Below are 16,064 nucleotides of genomic sequence, written 5' to 3'. Positions count from 1 at the left end.
CCCAATAGGAAATCACAAATTAGGAAAGGCAATACCAGGGGTGTCTATGGTCCTAAGAACCCCCTTGGTGCACACCAAAAAAACAGTGGTGCACGTGTGAACTGTTTCCTATTCCAACACCTGAACTTAAATGTACTTCTTGATGCATATTAGCTTAAATGTAATTGCAGCTGTTGAAGAATCTCTTATCCGGCTCTATGGATGGGGGGGCCCTTCTCTGCCACGTTCATGTTTAGCTAACCGTTTTAGCTTAGCAGTAAGACTCACTAGTGGGTTGTTGTTTTGAATGTTTTCCTTTCCAGGGCGACAGATGCTTCGTCTTCAGAAGTGTAGGGTGGGGGGAGTTGGGAGGCGAGGAAGGGTGGGTAGACCGTTGTCTCCCGATTGTTTGTTGTTTTTAGCTGCCTGCGGGCAGCTGTTTTTTGTTTTTCTTGGTAGCAACTCAAGCATGTATGGCATGGGCGACGACATGAGAGTCACCAAAATGCACAACCTTTACCCAAAGACACCGGCCAGGAAACGCTACTTCCCTTGGGACTCGGGCCGATCTACGCTTGCATTGCCTCCTCCGCGCACTTCCCACCCCAATGTCGTTCACTTTGCATAGATCCCTCCACATCCTTTCGTGGAACGTCAACGGCCTATTAGACCGCATAAAGCGCACTGCTGTTCTCCGTGGCGCCCAGCGACATAAGCCAGATGTCTTGTTCCTACAAAAAACACACCTTATGGGCACCCAATGCAATTTCCTCGCCCGGTATGGGTTTGGCAGGGTATGGCATTTAGGTTTGCGTGGGGTTCCCGGGGGGTTGCCATACTGCTCAGGAGGGATCTTCCCTTTACCCTGGCGCTGGCCGAGATGGATACGCATGGCCGGTACGTGGCCCTAACGGGTATGATCAAGGAACATCCAGTTAACCTCCTGTGCACTTACGTTCCCCCCGCCAACATGGCTGTTATAAATATTTACTATCCTCAATGTATTCACTGATCTTCCCCTCTTGTATTAGCCCTTCCTTTGTGTCCGTTCCTATTCTCTTGTTGGAATTCTTATTGTGATCTAAGTACCTACTTCGAATCATAGCTGCATTCCAGACGAGTCAGTTGGTGTCTGGTCAGCTGGAGCGGTGCATGCTTTATCTACGCTCTGACAATAAATCTACTATTCATCCTCAGAAGACTTCAGTGTTATTACTACTATTACTTACTTCAATGGCCTCTGCCCTTTGCCGTCTCACACTCGTGGTCTGCTCCTTTACTCACGGTCTGACTGTCATCGGGGTGGGGTGGGGGGGGGGGGGACTTCAACGCCGTTCTGCAACCCTCGTACGACAACAGATGCTCCTTCAGCAGCCCGCCTTGCCTCTGCTAAACGCCTGTCTGACTGGTCCTTTGCTATGGGTCTTTGCGACGCTTGGAGGGTCTGGAACCCCCGCAGGAAACAATATATTCATACATCGGCGGCCCACCATTCCCACTCTCGCATTGATCTGTTTCTACTACCTGCCCCAGACTGTCACCTGATGTCCGGGGCCTCTATCTTGCCAAGAGGCATCTCGGATCATTCCCCCGTCTCCCTCCATCTTGGGAACCCCCCTAATGGTACCCGTACGGCATGGCGGATGAACGCCTGGTTCCTGCAAGACGCGGAACTTGTTGAATCCCTCGGGCAGGAACTGAGGCATTATTTTTCGACAAATACGAGCTCGGTCTCTTCGTCTGGGACGTTATGGGAGGCAGGCAAGGCCACCATGTGTGGGGTGGCTAGAGGTTTGGTTCACGCGAAACGCGCGGAGCAGACCGCTTGACTCATACAGCTGGAGGCCCAGGCAGCACAGTTGGAGGGGGCCCTAGCGGGCACGGGCAGCGATGATTCCGAGCGTCGGCTTAAACTGATCAGAGAAGAGATCTACCAGATCTCACTGGGGGCCGCTAAAATGCTCTGGCGCTCCTCTGTGGCACGCGTGTATGGCTGGGGTGATAAAAACTGTAAATTACTTCACAACTTAGTGTCTTACCCCAAAGGCAACTGCATTATCCCTGAGATTTGTGAGGAGCCCGGGGCTCTCCAAGCCACCTCCCATGCTATCGCCCAAACTTTCGCGGGCTATTATGCTGCCCTTTATGCGGCTCGACCTCCCAGGACCACCCTGGCTGACTTGCTATCTGAAACTGGGACTCATCTGCCCTGCCTCTCCCAAACGGTCTCGGAGACGCTTGATCTTCCCCCTCACCCAGGAGGAGATACACAGGCCCATTACACTGTTGCGCTCCGGCAAAACGCCCGGGCCCGAAGGTTACCCCCAAGAATACTACGCCACTTATCGTGACACACTGGTCCCGCATTTAACGGAGCTGTTCAAACATGTAGTAGACACGGGGTCCTTCCAACCCGAGACCAACGTGGCCACGATAGTGATCCTTCCAAAGACGCAGCCCTTGCCTGTGCAGACTACCGCCCCAACTCCCTCATAAACACCGAGGTAAACATTTTTGCCACTGCCGTGACCCAGCGACTCTGCCCACACTTGCAGGATTTGGTTCACCCGGATCAGTGTGGCTTTATGCCTGCCCGGAGCACCCGGCACTGCATCCGTCGTCTCCACCTTGCCCTGGCACACCGTCACCACCTCACCCCGTATCTCGCTCTGCTTTTCGTTGATTTCGAAAAAGCATTCGATATGGTGGACTGGAACTAACTTGGGGACGTGTTGGAGAGGAGGGTTTTGGCACCTTATCCAGGTCCTATACTTCAACCCCACGGCAAGGGTCCTCATTAATGGCATGCTTTCGGAGAAGTTTCCCATTCGGAGAGGCACTCGTCAGGGCTGTCCGCTCTCGCCGCTTTTATTTGCCTTAGCAATGGAGCCTCTGGCCTCCCTTGTCCGTCAAGATCCCCTCATACGAGGCTGGGCTTGGGACCCATACCAGATCGATAAGATCGCCTTGTATGCCGACGACGTCCTCCTCTTCCTGGCGGACCCAGAGAGCTCAGGTCCGAGGTGCTTGGACGCCCTCCTAGCCTTCGAACGGGTCGCCGGCCTCCGGCTCAACCTGGCTAAGTCCACATTGGTTCCCTTGCATCCATCCCGGGCGTGCTTCGACTAGCAGAAGAACATCCCCCTGCGCAGGCAATCGTTTAAGTACTTGGGGGTGTGGGTCGCCCTCCTTCCAGACCTCAAATGGGCCCTGAACATCACGCCCCTGGTTACTAAGGCCAAGGCGGACCTCAAGAAATGGCAGTCGCTTCTCCCTCAATCCCCTTGACAGGAGCGCTTTTTTTTTTTAAATGATGGTCCTACCCCGTTTTTTATACATCTTACAAAATATCACCCTTCATCTCCCGGGGGGTTGGTTCCGGGAAGTAGACAGTGCCCTTACCCGGTTTCTGTGGGATGGCGGGAGGTCAAGATTGTATTTGGTGCACTGCTGCATACCTCCCTATGATAGGGGCATGGGGGTAACCAATCTCCACCTCCACCTATACTACCTGGCCACAAAGCTCATTGTGATCCATGATTGGTTCGCGGGCGGCTGGTCCGGCCCAGCGTACCGGGTGGAACTCCGGTCAATGGATTTCCCACAGATCCAAGCCTTCCTTTATGGGACCCCCGTGCCACGGACCCTCCCCCCATCATTCGAACGGTACTTATGGCATGGCGATCAGCCTTACGCCACACGAATTGGGATCGGAAGCTCATCAGACAGACACCTCTGTGGAGTGGTTTTTGCTGGAGGAGGTCTCGTCACTCGAGAACTTCCGCCGATGGGACGTCATCGGGATTTCGTTGCTGGGGGAAGTATGGGTGGGGGATCACATTCGATCTTTTGAAGACTTACAGCAACACCACTCCCTCCACTCCTCCCAATTTTACAAGTACTTAGTTACGGCATGCCCTCCGAACACACATTCCATCTCCCACATCCCTCCTGGAATTCAGCCCCCTGGAAGCCCAAGTGATGATGGGGAACTTAGGCAGAGGGGGGGTGTCGCGGATTTACCGCTCCCTGGTGAACAATGGCCCAGCTTCCCTGGACCTGCTGCGTGCCCGCTGGGAGGGGTGGCTGGGCCCCCTGGACGACGCGGATTGGAGGGATACACTTATGGCTCCCAAGACCCTGACGACCTCCTCCATGCTGCGTCTAGTCCAACTTTATTACCTCCACACGGCATACCTCACCCCTGCGTGCCTCAACAGAGCCCGTATGCGGCCGTCCCTGTCACACGCGCGATGTAACCACACTCCTGCAGACTTCTACCACATGTCATGGCAGTGCCCCGCTCTTGCACCATTCTGGGCGGGGGTAGAGCTAGAGCTCACACAGACCTTGGGTTGGGAGGTTCCCCACGACTTGTTATGCCTGATCCTGGGAGTGTTCGAAGGCGTCGATGGTTCCCTGGCCGATAAACGCTTCCTCGGAGCGGCTGTGGTGAAACGCGACATAGCGGCGCTTTGGTCTCAGGCCAAGCCACCTACTATGCAGAAATGGAGACGGGGTGTGGATTGGTGCGGAACTCAGGAGGAACCCCTCTTCGAGGCCAGGGGCCGTCCCGAGCTTTTTGGTCAGATATGGGACAAGTGGTTCAACTTGGTGCCCTGAGGGACACGAACAAGTCCTGTATAAGAATGTTTGCCTGCAGGTGCTCTACTCATTTCCAAAGTGTTGTACGAGTCTTAGTCGTCCTTCTTCTCCATGTAATTCACCTCTTTACCATGTCTGACTGTGCTGCTTTATTTTTTTTTTTGTGCTCTGTTCTCAAAATACCAATACACTTGATCAAAAAAAAAAAAAGATGGATGACAACTATGAAAATAAAAGCTTGATTAAAAAAGCAAAAGTGGGGGCGTGGCTTAGGAGCCGAACATGGCGGACGCGTCTCGGTAGGACTCCACTGTTCGCTCCCTTCCAGGGCTTCAATCCTTCATAATCCTGGACCCCAGCAGCAGCTCCGGTGGGTCGCTTGCCGAGGGACATACGGCGGCCCTGTTGCGGCGATAAGAGGCCGAATAGTCCTCCTCCACGATCATCTGTCTGAGGCCGCTCCAGGGCCGGAGGGCGGCGGTGGCTGTGCCTGCGGACTGCCGCAAACACCAAGGAGGTGGTGGCGGCGATCGCGATCCTGACCTGGGCAGCCCCGGGTGCACACATACGGCGGCCTGTCCCCTTGGGACTGACAGGAACACGATCGGAGTGGACACGCCACAGCCGCAGTGCCGCCACAGAGGAGTCCGTCCCCCACTCACCACACGCCGACCTGGTTGCCGTGGCTCGGGGCCAGGGAAGGCCCAGCGGCAGCCTGGGGCCCATTGGATCCTGCACGGGCCTGGCTGATCTAACAGATGCAAAGTCCTGTCTACTCGCCCGCCTGGAGCTGGGTGGTCCGCTACGAAGGTGAGCTCAGGCGGGTGTTTGCTGGGAACCGAGTCCTGGATCGGCGACCATTTCTCTGTGGTCACGGAGCCCTTCTGCTGCGGGAGAGCGTCACCGCCTGGAGACCCAGATCTTGCCGGCAGGTGGCCTGGCCCATCATCGGTACTGACTCTGATGCACCTTGTCGCTAACCCCCCTTGCTGATTTCCCTGAAGAGAGAGACGCGGCGCAGTGTCCTGGGCCTCCCACGCCGGCTGCGCCCGGGGTTGTCTGGGCCGTGCTATCGGCGGTAGGCCCTCTTCCTGGGCAGGAGCGGCCCGGCGGCGCCTAGGTGGGCCCCCTGCGGCACCAAGACATCAGGGAACCGACACGTGCATCTGCTGGGGCCAGGGTTGTGGGACGACTGGGGGCGCTGCTGCGGCGCCCCTGTCTGGAAGGGGACGGGACGAGCCGCAGAGATAAACAGGATGCAACGGCCCCCAAGCAACATACCATGGACAAGTTCACCACCACCACCCAGGCTGGGAAGGAGACTGCGGAAGGCCTGTCATTGGACACAGCGACACTGTCATGACGCTACTGGTGGGATCGCGGGGAAGGCAATGTCCCCCCCCGGTTTCCGCTATACTTTGCGTGGGGGTACCGTAGAGATCATGAAAGCACCCCGCACAAAGAACTACATTACCCAGCAGGCCCTCAACGAGCCTCAGACGCATCCAGAACAAGATCGCCACCCAATTGGATGGCTATAAAAGCCCCGCCCCTTCCGCAACACGGGGCTTGACAATTTACCACTTACTTCCGAATCTTTACGAGCGCCAGGCGGATGGTGTTTCCCTGCCGGAGGTCGGGCGTCTCGCTACACATTGCTTTCCTCAAGCCGCCCGAAACCTTTCCAGAGTGTCGTCCTGATTTGCCGAAGAAGCGCCAGGCGGATGGTGTTTTCCCCGCCGGAGGTCGGGCGCCTTCCTGCTACGGATCTCTCTCTCTCTTCCTGTTCCCACATGTCGCGCCTGGGATGGTACCGGTGCAGGTAACATTCCGTGCCTAAGCGGCACGCTCTGAATTACTTTGTGATCGCGACCCTTGCTTTCCGGAGTGGTAGCGCTCTCGCTACCTTTCTTTTCAGTTTTGTGATAACCCCATAGTTCTCCCCTGCACTCAAGGAGCGACACGCCAGGACTAAGCTTCCTCACTCATCGTTGTGATGTCAACAACGAGGGGGGAAGGACAGACTAGAACTATACTCCTGCCTAATACGGACCCCGTCCCCAAGAGGCACTGGAAAACGATGTCACGTGGCATAGTCCACTTTACAGTTGTGTGTCTAAACTATTATTTCTACTCATAGCATTGGAGACTATCACAGCTTTATCACCAGTAAGTGGGGGAAACCAAAAGAAGAGAGGGATACTGGGAAGCCTGGGGGTCCTTCTGTTAGGGAATTCATGTTGCTTTCTTTCGCTACAGTTCCTCCGATGAGTGAGACCTAGAGCAGTGAACCTCCAGTGCTATCCTTTCACCACAGTCCAGAGGGGTCGCTCTGTTGAGCCGTCTTTGTTTTCTCCCCCTTCCCTTTTTCCCAGGAGCGTCATCAAACGGAGTGGTGTGTATTTCCCTCTGTGAGAGGTGCGCTTCCGGGACGAGGGGAACGCTCTACGAACCATCGCCCCTGCTGCCGTTCCTACCAGGTTAGTGGTTTCTTCCTAGTTGTACCGCTAAGTGGTGTCCTGACAGACATTGCTAGATGCCATCAATCAGTCGCGAACTGCCCTCGAGGTCCAGATCAGAGCTGTGGGCTCGGAGGTGTTGTTCCTCCGCCAGGATCTCCAGAAATCGGTCGACCGCATCACCGAGGCGGCGACAAGGGTCTCCACTGTTGAGGACACTGTTTCCACCCTCCAGACAAAGGTAGACAGTCTGACGGTGGTCTCCAAAGAACTTGCAGCCTGGGTCGAAGACGCGGAGGGGCGGGCCCGGGGCAACTACATCCGCCTGGTGGGTTTTCCGGAGGGCTGTGAGGGACCCTCGATGGATGCCTTCCTCTCTGGATGGCTCAGGGCACTGCTGCCCCCCGGGGCCATGTCCTCTTGCTTCTTGATTGAGAGGGCCCACCGCGCTCTGACCAAGAAGTCGCTGCCTGGGGAGCGCCCGAGACCTGTTATTGCTCGACTACTTAACTATGTGGACCGGGACGCCATCCTCTGCCTCGCCCGCCTACACAAAGACAAAATGACCTTTGAGTCCCAGCCCATCATGGTCTTTCCGGGCTACACCCGGCTGGTCCAGCAACAGCGTCAATCCTTTGTAGCGGCCAAGCGACGACTAAGGGAGCTGAACTTATCCTATGCGCTACTGTTCCCGGCCCGCAAGAAAGTGATCTACAATGCCAAACCGTTCTTCTTCGATAGCCCGGAGGAAGTGTTTGTGTGGACGGACGAAAGACGCAATCTTAAGCCGCACTCGCCACCGCACACAGACTCATACTCCTCTCAAAGTTCACACAGGAGCGGCCGACAGGGCAGCGACGCAGCTGGACGGCAACACCGATCCCGCTCCAATTGCCGTGCTCAGAGTCAGACGGGCACAGAAGATTGAGGTAGCCCTGGCAGTCCCAGACTTTTTCTGTTCTCTTCTATTCACAGACTGGACAGGCCCCCAGCGATGGTCACACATTGGGGTGTCTTGATTCATGGGGTCGTAGTTCTTCGTATTTGCCCTGGAAGGTATTGAACTTAACACGCCCTCAACGTTCTGAGTTATGCTGGGTAAGGTTGGGTGGGGTCCATTTGGAGAACCGCTTGGGTCATCTAGTTTGGGGCCTGGGTCAAAATTCCACCGCGACAGATACTCCGTGTTTCGGGAAGTATGGGGGGGAGTTGGGGAGAGTTGTTTGTTATTTCTTTGACGCACAACTGTATCCTAACATCTCCACATCCTCTATTGCGCTCCACTTTGAGGACCAGACATGACCCACACGGCCGGTAACCCGCCACTGGGAGAACATCACATTCTTACCTGGAATGTACGGGGTTTATTAAACAAGGTCAAATGGGGGGCGGTGCTCCATAAGGCAAAGCGACACTCTACTACTACAGGAGATGCATCTCCTGGGCAATAAAGCCCCATGCCTCTCCCGCTATGGGTTCGTCATGGTGTACCATTCAGGCTTCACACGGGGGCACGTGGTACAGCAGTACTAATCCACCGTAGAGTTCCACTCCAGGTTACACGACAGTGGCTGGACCCAGGCAGCCGCTTCACGGTCATCTCTGGTACTATAGCCGGGGAACAGATTACAATAGGCAGCGTCTACGCCCCCCCTCCGCTTGGCCAGACTTTCATCAACAAAATAACGCAGTTGTGGGGAGATCTCCCCGGAGGTCTGACGATTCTGGGGGAAGAGTGGAACAACATAATGGGTCCCATGGACATGTGGGGGGGCCAGACCATTAGATGCTCCCTCTCACAGGTCCAAGCTGAACGTACTGACACACACTTTGGGCTGGGCTGGGCCGACGCGTGGCAGGCTTTTCATCCCTCCGAAGCCACTTTTGCATCATCCGTCCATCCCACCCTCTCGCGCCTAGATCATTTGTTCCTCCCTCACAGTTATGTACACGGAGTGTCGCACACCTCCATCCTGCCTCGGAGTCTGTCGGATCATTCACCAGTCCTACTCAAACTCCGCTTGCAGACCCGCCGTACTCCCTACTGGTGGTGCATGTCTCCCTGGTTGCTCAGAGATGTCGGGTATAGGGAGATGCTGCATCGGGCAATAGCCGACTATTTTAATCGTAATGCCGGGACATCCCCGTCCCCGACCGTCTTATGGGAGGCCTTCAAGCCTACGATTAGAGGGGCCGATATCAGTTATCGTACTGGGGAGAAACGGCGGCGTCTGGCTCAGGTACAAGAATTGGAAGATAGGCAGACCACTTTACAATCCCTGATGGTAAAGGGCTCCGACACCGGAGCCCGTCGCAATCTTCTACATGTGCAGCATCAACTGCACCAGCTGCTCACTGATAGCGCTAAAGAGGTTTGGCTTGCGACCCAACATAGGATTTACCAATGAGGCGACAAGTCCAGCCAGATGCTCCATAGACTGTGTCAGGCCAAAGCGTCCCTGACGCAGGTTCCTCTATTACGGTCCCTAGACGGCGACGTCTGTGCTTTCCCTGAGGCGGTAGTGCAGGCATTTGCCGACTTCTATGCGGCATTATATGATGAACGTGAGGTAATTGCCGACCATCTCATTGATGACTTTTTCTCAGATATTTCCCCTTGGCGCCTCTCCGATGACCAGCATGAGGCCCTGGACCAGCCCATCTCCCTAGACGTGCTACAGGCAGTTCTATCCAATACGCACCAGGGACGTGCGCCGGGTCCAAATGGGTTCCCGTGCGATTTCAAACCAGGCCGCCCCCCCGGAAGATCCGGGTTCTTATCGCCCCAATTTCCCTGTTAAACTTCGAGCCTAAGCTGCTGGGGAAGGTTCTGGCCAACCGCCTCCGCACATTCATTGGGGATCTGGTACACCCAGACCAGTCAGGCTTGATGCCGCAACGCTCCACCAGACACAATATTAGACTTGGACACAACGCGGTAGCGGACGCACATCGGCTGGGACGACCCGCAGCCGTTTTGCTGGCAGACATTGATAAAGCATTCGACTCGTTGAGCTGGACCTACGTTTTTAAACTCCTAGAGGCTATCAATTTGGGGCTACGTTTTCACACCTACATGAAGCTGTTATATACGAGCCTTACTGCCACGGTCCGTGTTGCCGGATATCATTCTGCCCCCTTCCCTATTTGCAGGGGAACGAGACAGGGATGCCCCCTTTCCCCGCTATTATTCGCCTTAGCTATTGAGCCCTAGGCAGCGTGGGTACGCCTTGATGCGGTTTTCCGCAGGTTGGTCTGGTCGCCGGAGTGCTCGGATAAGATTGTGTTATATGCGGAGGACGCCCTATTTTTCATGTCTGATCCCTGGGTCACCGGGCAATTCGGATTCTACAGATATTTGACGAGACATCCGGGCTGTGCGCTAACCCATCCACATCCATCTTGTTTCCCATCTGCGGAGAGCAGAAGAGTCAGGCATGGGCTTCGCAGCTGATTGTCACAGATGAGGGATTCAAATATCTTGGAGTGTATATTACAAAGTGTCCCAACGTGGCGTGTTCACACAACATAGCTCCCTTGCTCTACACGGTGCGTGACGAAACGACGGTGTGGTCCCTCCTCCCTCTCTCGCTGTATGGTCAATCCGCCATTTTTAAAATGGTGTCCCTACCACGCTTGCTTTATAGGCTGTAGAACTATCCGTATCCTATTCCCCCGTCGTGGTTTTTCCAAGTGAATGCGCTCTTGAACAGGTTCCTGGGGAGGGGTGGGGGTCAGTCCGGGTGGCTCTGACGACGTGAATTCAGGCCACATATTGCGGCGGGATTGCGGCGGCCGACGTTTGGGCATATTACTGGGCTTCGCAGCACTTGGTGATTAATGTACGGTGGTACAACTCTCAGACCGACCCAGCCTATGCTGTGGAACGGCTATTCATGGCAGATACTCCGTCGCTTCACATACTATACAGTAATTCGCCCTAAGACGCGCTCCCTCCGGCTTGCCGGACGGTGATCCAGATATGGAGGCGTGTGTCCAGGTCTCGCATCTTTAACTGAATTCCATCCACTTGAGGGTAGATTGTTAATGGGAGACCTAGGGGCCCACAAAATTCGTCAAATTTATCAAACCCTCACCACACACTCCAAAACTACCATACATCGGACCCGGGTAGTGTGAGAGGCGGATTTACCGGCTCTGACGGACGATGACTGGGTTGAAGCGCTGGCTAGCCCCAGGTACTCTGCTGTCTCCACTAGATACCAGCTGATTCAATTCAAGTACCTCCATTGAATCTATTAAACTTGCCTCCGCCTCTGGAGGATGGGGGCCATCCATTCCCCCACGTCTCCGCTGTGACTCGCACGACGGGTCATTCCTCCATACTGTCTGGAGCTGGGCGGCGCTACAACACTTCTGGTCGGGCGTTTTGGCATGCTTGGGGCGGGTGCTGGCGTGGGACATCCCAGCAGATCCCAGAATTACACTGTTAGACAGCACTGAGGACATCGGGGGCGATAGATAGAAGAGACACCTCCTATTCTTGGGCCACACACTTGCCAAACGGGACATTGCACAACATTGAAAGCTACATCGCCCCCCGGTATTGCGACATGGAAAAAGGCGCTAGATAAATGTATGTCAGCCGAAATAGCGGTGTTTCAGGCAAGGGGTTGTCCTCAGAAGCATGGGAAGATCTGGGCCAGGTGGGCTAAATATCGAGGTATTGACTTATCCCTCCTTGAACCACGGGCTAATCAGGACCCTCTCGAGCGGCTGGTTGTGAATGACTCGCCTGTTTGATATGTTAGCCCACTGCAGACGAGGAAGGACACTGATTTGTTATAACTAGGTCTTGCTCTTCATGGGATGCGTGGTGCGTGGGTTGGGACGGGAGGGGGAGTTCGGTCTGATGTTCCGCAGACCTCTGGGAGGGATACGTTTCAGTACTTACAGCTTCTACAATCTGTCCTTTACATGTATAACTTTTGTTGGGCTCTGCCCACTTGGTACTGCAGAAAATCAATAAAATTTGTTGTTAAAAAAAAAAAAAGAGAAAAAGTGAAGACACTTGTGAGAAGTTGGCCTGATATATGATGTCACTAGTTCTAGTGTACATCTTGTATCAGTCCAAACAACCCTTATGGTGATTGGTTGTAAAGTCAACCTTATAGACCAGCTATCCTAGTGGTAGCATGGACAAGAGCAGTCTTAGGCTAAACCCTGTATGGCATGTGAGGCCTGCTGTTATACCATTATAATCCCTTTAGTACCAAATGAAAGGACACCACACCAGATATATATAAAATTAGAATGTATTTATTCTAACATATACCCTCAGCACTCTTTATGAGTTCAGAGGTCTAAGCACAACAATTTTTTAAGTAGCATACGTTAAGTTACACAGGAAAAATACAGTTAGGCCCAGGGGCCACGCAAACCATATACTAAGAAAGTGGTAGAAGTACCACGTCACGAACAGGGAGTAGGCCTAGGGCATCGCTGGGGCTACACTACCCTACCAAAAGTTAGGAAGTGGGAGGCCCACGGGAAGCGTGTGCAGTGTGTAAACACACAAGCGGGTTACGTTAAAGTCAATGGGAATGTAGCAATTAGAAATAGGAAGAATAAGGACACTTCCGAAGTAACTAGGAGGAAGCAACTAGAGACTTAGACACTTGGGATAGTCAATATCCACTGGAGCACCGGAGTACTCGCGTTACCTCACCCACAGGAGACGGGTGCATAGGTGTGAAGATGTGTCGGGTGTCGTCGCTGGATCCTATGGATGCCTGAAGAACAGATGCTGGCAGGCGCCCAGGAGGAAGATGTCCGGTGGATCCAAGGATGGATCTTGAAGGAAGAACACCTGCAAGCAGAGGGGGCAAAGTCTGGGTCACTAGCCAGTGACCGTGTGGAACCAGGAAGGAACCAGGCGATGTCGTGCAGAACACAGGTGATGTCGTGAAGCTTGTCTCTGCAGCTGCGTGGACCAGGAGGTGTCGAGGACGACCAGAACCAGGATACGAGCTGTCCCACGAAGGATCTTGCTGCTGGCGGAGTCGACGTCCCTTTCGGAGTCAACAAGCCTTGGCAAAGGCACCCCACGCGGAATGGGAAATTAGCTTCAGGTGCAGACCTGGAAGGTCTGAGGTGCTTCTCTTTCACAGGGAAGCAAGGGCCAGTCCGGAGGAGCCAAACCAGCGATGGAAAGTCAAGGGTTCGTCGTCACTGAGGCTACTAGCCAACGGGCAAGCAACCGGACAGACGCGTCGAGCAGGAAAATGCAGAAGGGCCCCACGCAGAACTCGAGGAGTGTGGAGGGCTGATCTTCGGTGCAGATGGTGCTCGGGGTTGGGGCTTCTCAGTCCCCAGAGCACAACTTCGAGGGTGCCTCAGAAGCTGTGCTGGAAGCTACTCGCCAATTTTCCCAGGTAGCCGGTCCAACGTCTCTCGTCGCCTCCACGGATCTCAGCTCGGATGTGGATCAGGGTCAGAGAAGTCTGGAGGTCAAGGCGCTGGTCGGGCTCTGCAGTCGGTTCTTCGTAGAACTTGGGCAAAGTAAACGGCAGGTCGCTTGTTGGTGCCTGTTTGCACAGGGTGGCCACTCCTTGGCCACAAGGGAGATTCTTCAGTCTTCTTGTCGAATGTCCAGAGTTTCGTGTCTTGTTTCAGTTCAGGATAATCCAAAGTCTTAGGGACTCAGCTCCCACTCATACTAATCTGGGGGGCTGGGTTACCTGCTAGGTCCCTCCTATGGGTGGGACCAGGGAGGGGGGTGGTTACACACCCTTCCCTTTGTCCAGTTTCGCGCCAGGACTGGGGCTGGAGTGCCCCAGCACCGGTTTGAACCGGACTATGCATGGGATACCTTGTGTGCCCCAGGCAGTGTCTCGTTTCTTTCATCCCTCCCTGCCCCAATACACTAAGCCCTGTCTAGGGTGGTGCTAGCACCTCCCAAGGCAGGAAAGCTATTGTCCAAGCCTCCCTCGCTGGAAGGACTCCCAGCAGCAGGAGGTCAGACTTGTGTCTGTGGCAGCAGCATCCATTTTGTGATGCTGGGGCTCTGGTTAACTTTAACCGGGTAGTAGGTTTTCAACATGTCTTCTACCTCTAGAAGGGAGGAATACTATCCTCATTGCCAGAAATGGTGTGGGTGTAGTATTCCAAAGTGTTAGACACCTTACACGACATTTTTTGATAAAGACAAACCATAGTTACCATAACCGCGAGGATTATAAGGCATTTTGAGAGTATATGGTAGGCGATATCATAGAACAGCTATAAGGACATGGTTCCGAAAGCTGCAGACAGGCTCAGCTCATGCTAGAGCACCATTTCACATGTTACCAAGCACTCTGCCTTCAGGATTGTTAAGGCCTGCCATAGGAGTGACTGAAAGGTTACCCATGTGTCTATATAAGGTAGGTATAGGGATACTACACTTAAGCAAGGGGTGATTACACAACCTTGCCCCAGCTGAGTAATCAGCCAGTTGTGTCATGATGGGAAGCCAGCCAGGGGTGGCATAATACATGCTGCAGCCCCTGGTAGTCCTAGGGTACACACTTGCCCTTGGTACCTAAGGTACACTGTACAGGGCCCTATAGGGTGATCCTTACCAATTGGGTTATGTACCTAAAGTACATAGTATGAATTTAGAGAGAGAACAGCTGGGCTGTGGGTCTGATAAACAGGCCCACAGCCACATCTAAGTCGAAAACCAGTGAAGCAAAAGCAAAAAGTGGGGGTGACCATAGGAAGCAGACCCTACTCTCCTACAACACTGAAAGAGTATGTCGTGAAAATGAGGGCAAATGTGATGGAACGGATACAACTCTTCTAGTAAAAGTTAAAGGATGAAATATGCTGTCGTCACTCCTAAAAACGACGATTGTTATTAATGCTATGAATTGAGAAATCGTATCAGGAATGAGTATAATACAGATAAGTACATAAAAATTTTGCTACCAATAAATAAGGTCTGTCATTTTTTTCCAAAAAGGTTTTTTTTCAGTAAGAGGTGTTTCTTTGGAAATGATGATTTAATCATTCTGAGTGCAACAAGGAACTAAAATGTTCCTGTACAGTTTTCCATTGAACACTGCCTGTCCTGAAATCTTTTTGGAGAAGCCGTCACACCGATTAATTGAAAGAAAGCTCATGCATTAGTTTAGGAATGTCTTCATCAGCTTCCAAAACACTTGCCTTCAATCTGTTTGATATTTGCCAGTAGATTTACTACAAATAACCTTCAGGTTTTCTGGTTGTTCTTAACATTTCTAGGAGCCTTCATAGTTTTTTAAAATGTATTTCTTTATCGGCATTAAGTGATAAACAACATTGTTTAAACATCAGCAAATAGGAGACGAGGGAACGGAGGCGCAGCACAGAGCAATCAGACATACAGTGCTAATTAACACGTGCCCTTCAATGGAAGGCCTCAAATACGACACTTGCGACTTAGCCTTCCCCAAAATTTAGTAAGCACTGCTATCTGACCATTAGTCAATGGGGCGTGAGACTACAGGGCTCCTGTAATCCCGGCATCCATTTCACAGGCATCATGGTGCAGATGAGCAGGTTCAGTTAGGTCTCTGGGTGCAGGTCTGCCTAGGGCCTGAGAGGAAGGGGGTAATATCAGGGAGTAGGGCCCTCCTCGTTTGATATGTGGGGGCGAGGTTCCCAAATGTCCTTCAGGCAGTTGCGTTGTGGCATTAGTTCCCAGAAGTGTGATAATTGCTCCTGGCAGTATGATGTTGTGTCCTGCAACCATGTATCTATAGAGGGGGCAGGCCGTCTTGCCCAGTACATGGCCACTCAGCGTTTGGCCAGGAGTCGGAAAATAGCCGTTAGTCGAAGGTCCCTTGGGGGGACATCCTTTACATAACCCAATCGGCTGACTAGGGGAGTTTGTGGTAGGGAGTGCCCAGTGACGGTGTGTATGGAAGAGAACACTCCAACCCAGAAACCCACCACCCGTGGACAATCCCACACGAAGTGTAAGAGGAGACAGGAGGGGCAGGGCAACGAAGACAGCATGCGTTCGCCACCAAGCCC

At 53.4% G+C, this 16,064-nt stretch overlaps 1 protein-coding gene across 2 annotated transcripts in view; it reads right to left on the bottom strand.

Annotated features, from left to right (window-relative positions):
- Nucleotides 1–16,064, bottom strand: part of BID (BH3 interacting domain death agonist) — a 506,113-nt gene that overhangs the window by 279,737 nt on the left and 210,312 nt on the right. The gene's annotated exons all lie outside the window — the stretch shown is intronic.

The sequence above is a fragment of the Triturus cristatus genome, chromosome 4_1 (assembly GCF_964204655.1).
Source record: "Triturus cristatus chromosome 4_1, aTriCri1.1, whole genome shotgun sequence".
NCBI lineage: Eukaryota > Metazoa > Chordata > Amphibia > Caudata > Salamandridae > Triturus > Triturus cristatus.
The sequence above is the reverse complement of the archived record's forward strand: the minus strand, read 5'-3'. Positions and strand labels throughout refer to the sequence as shown.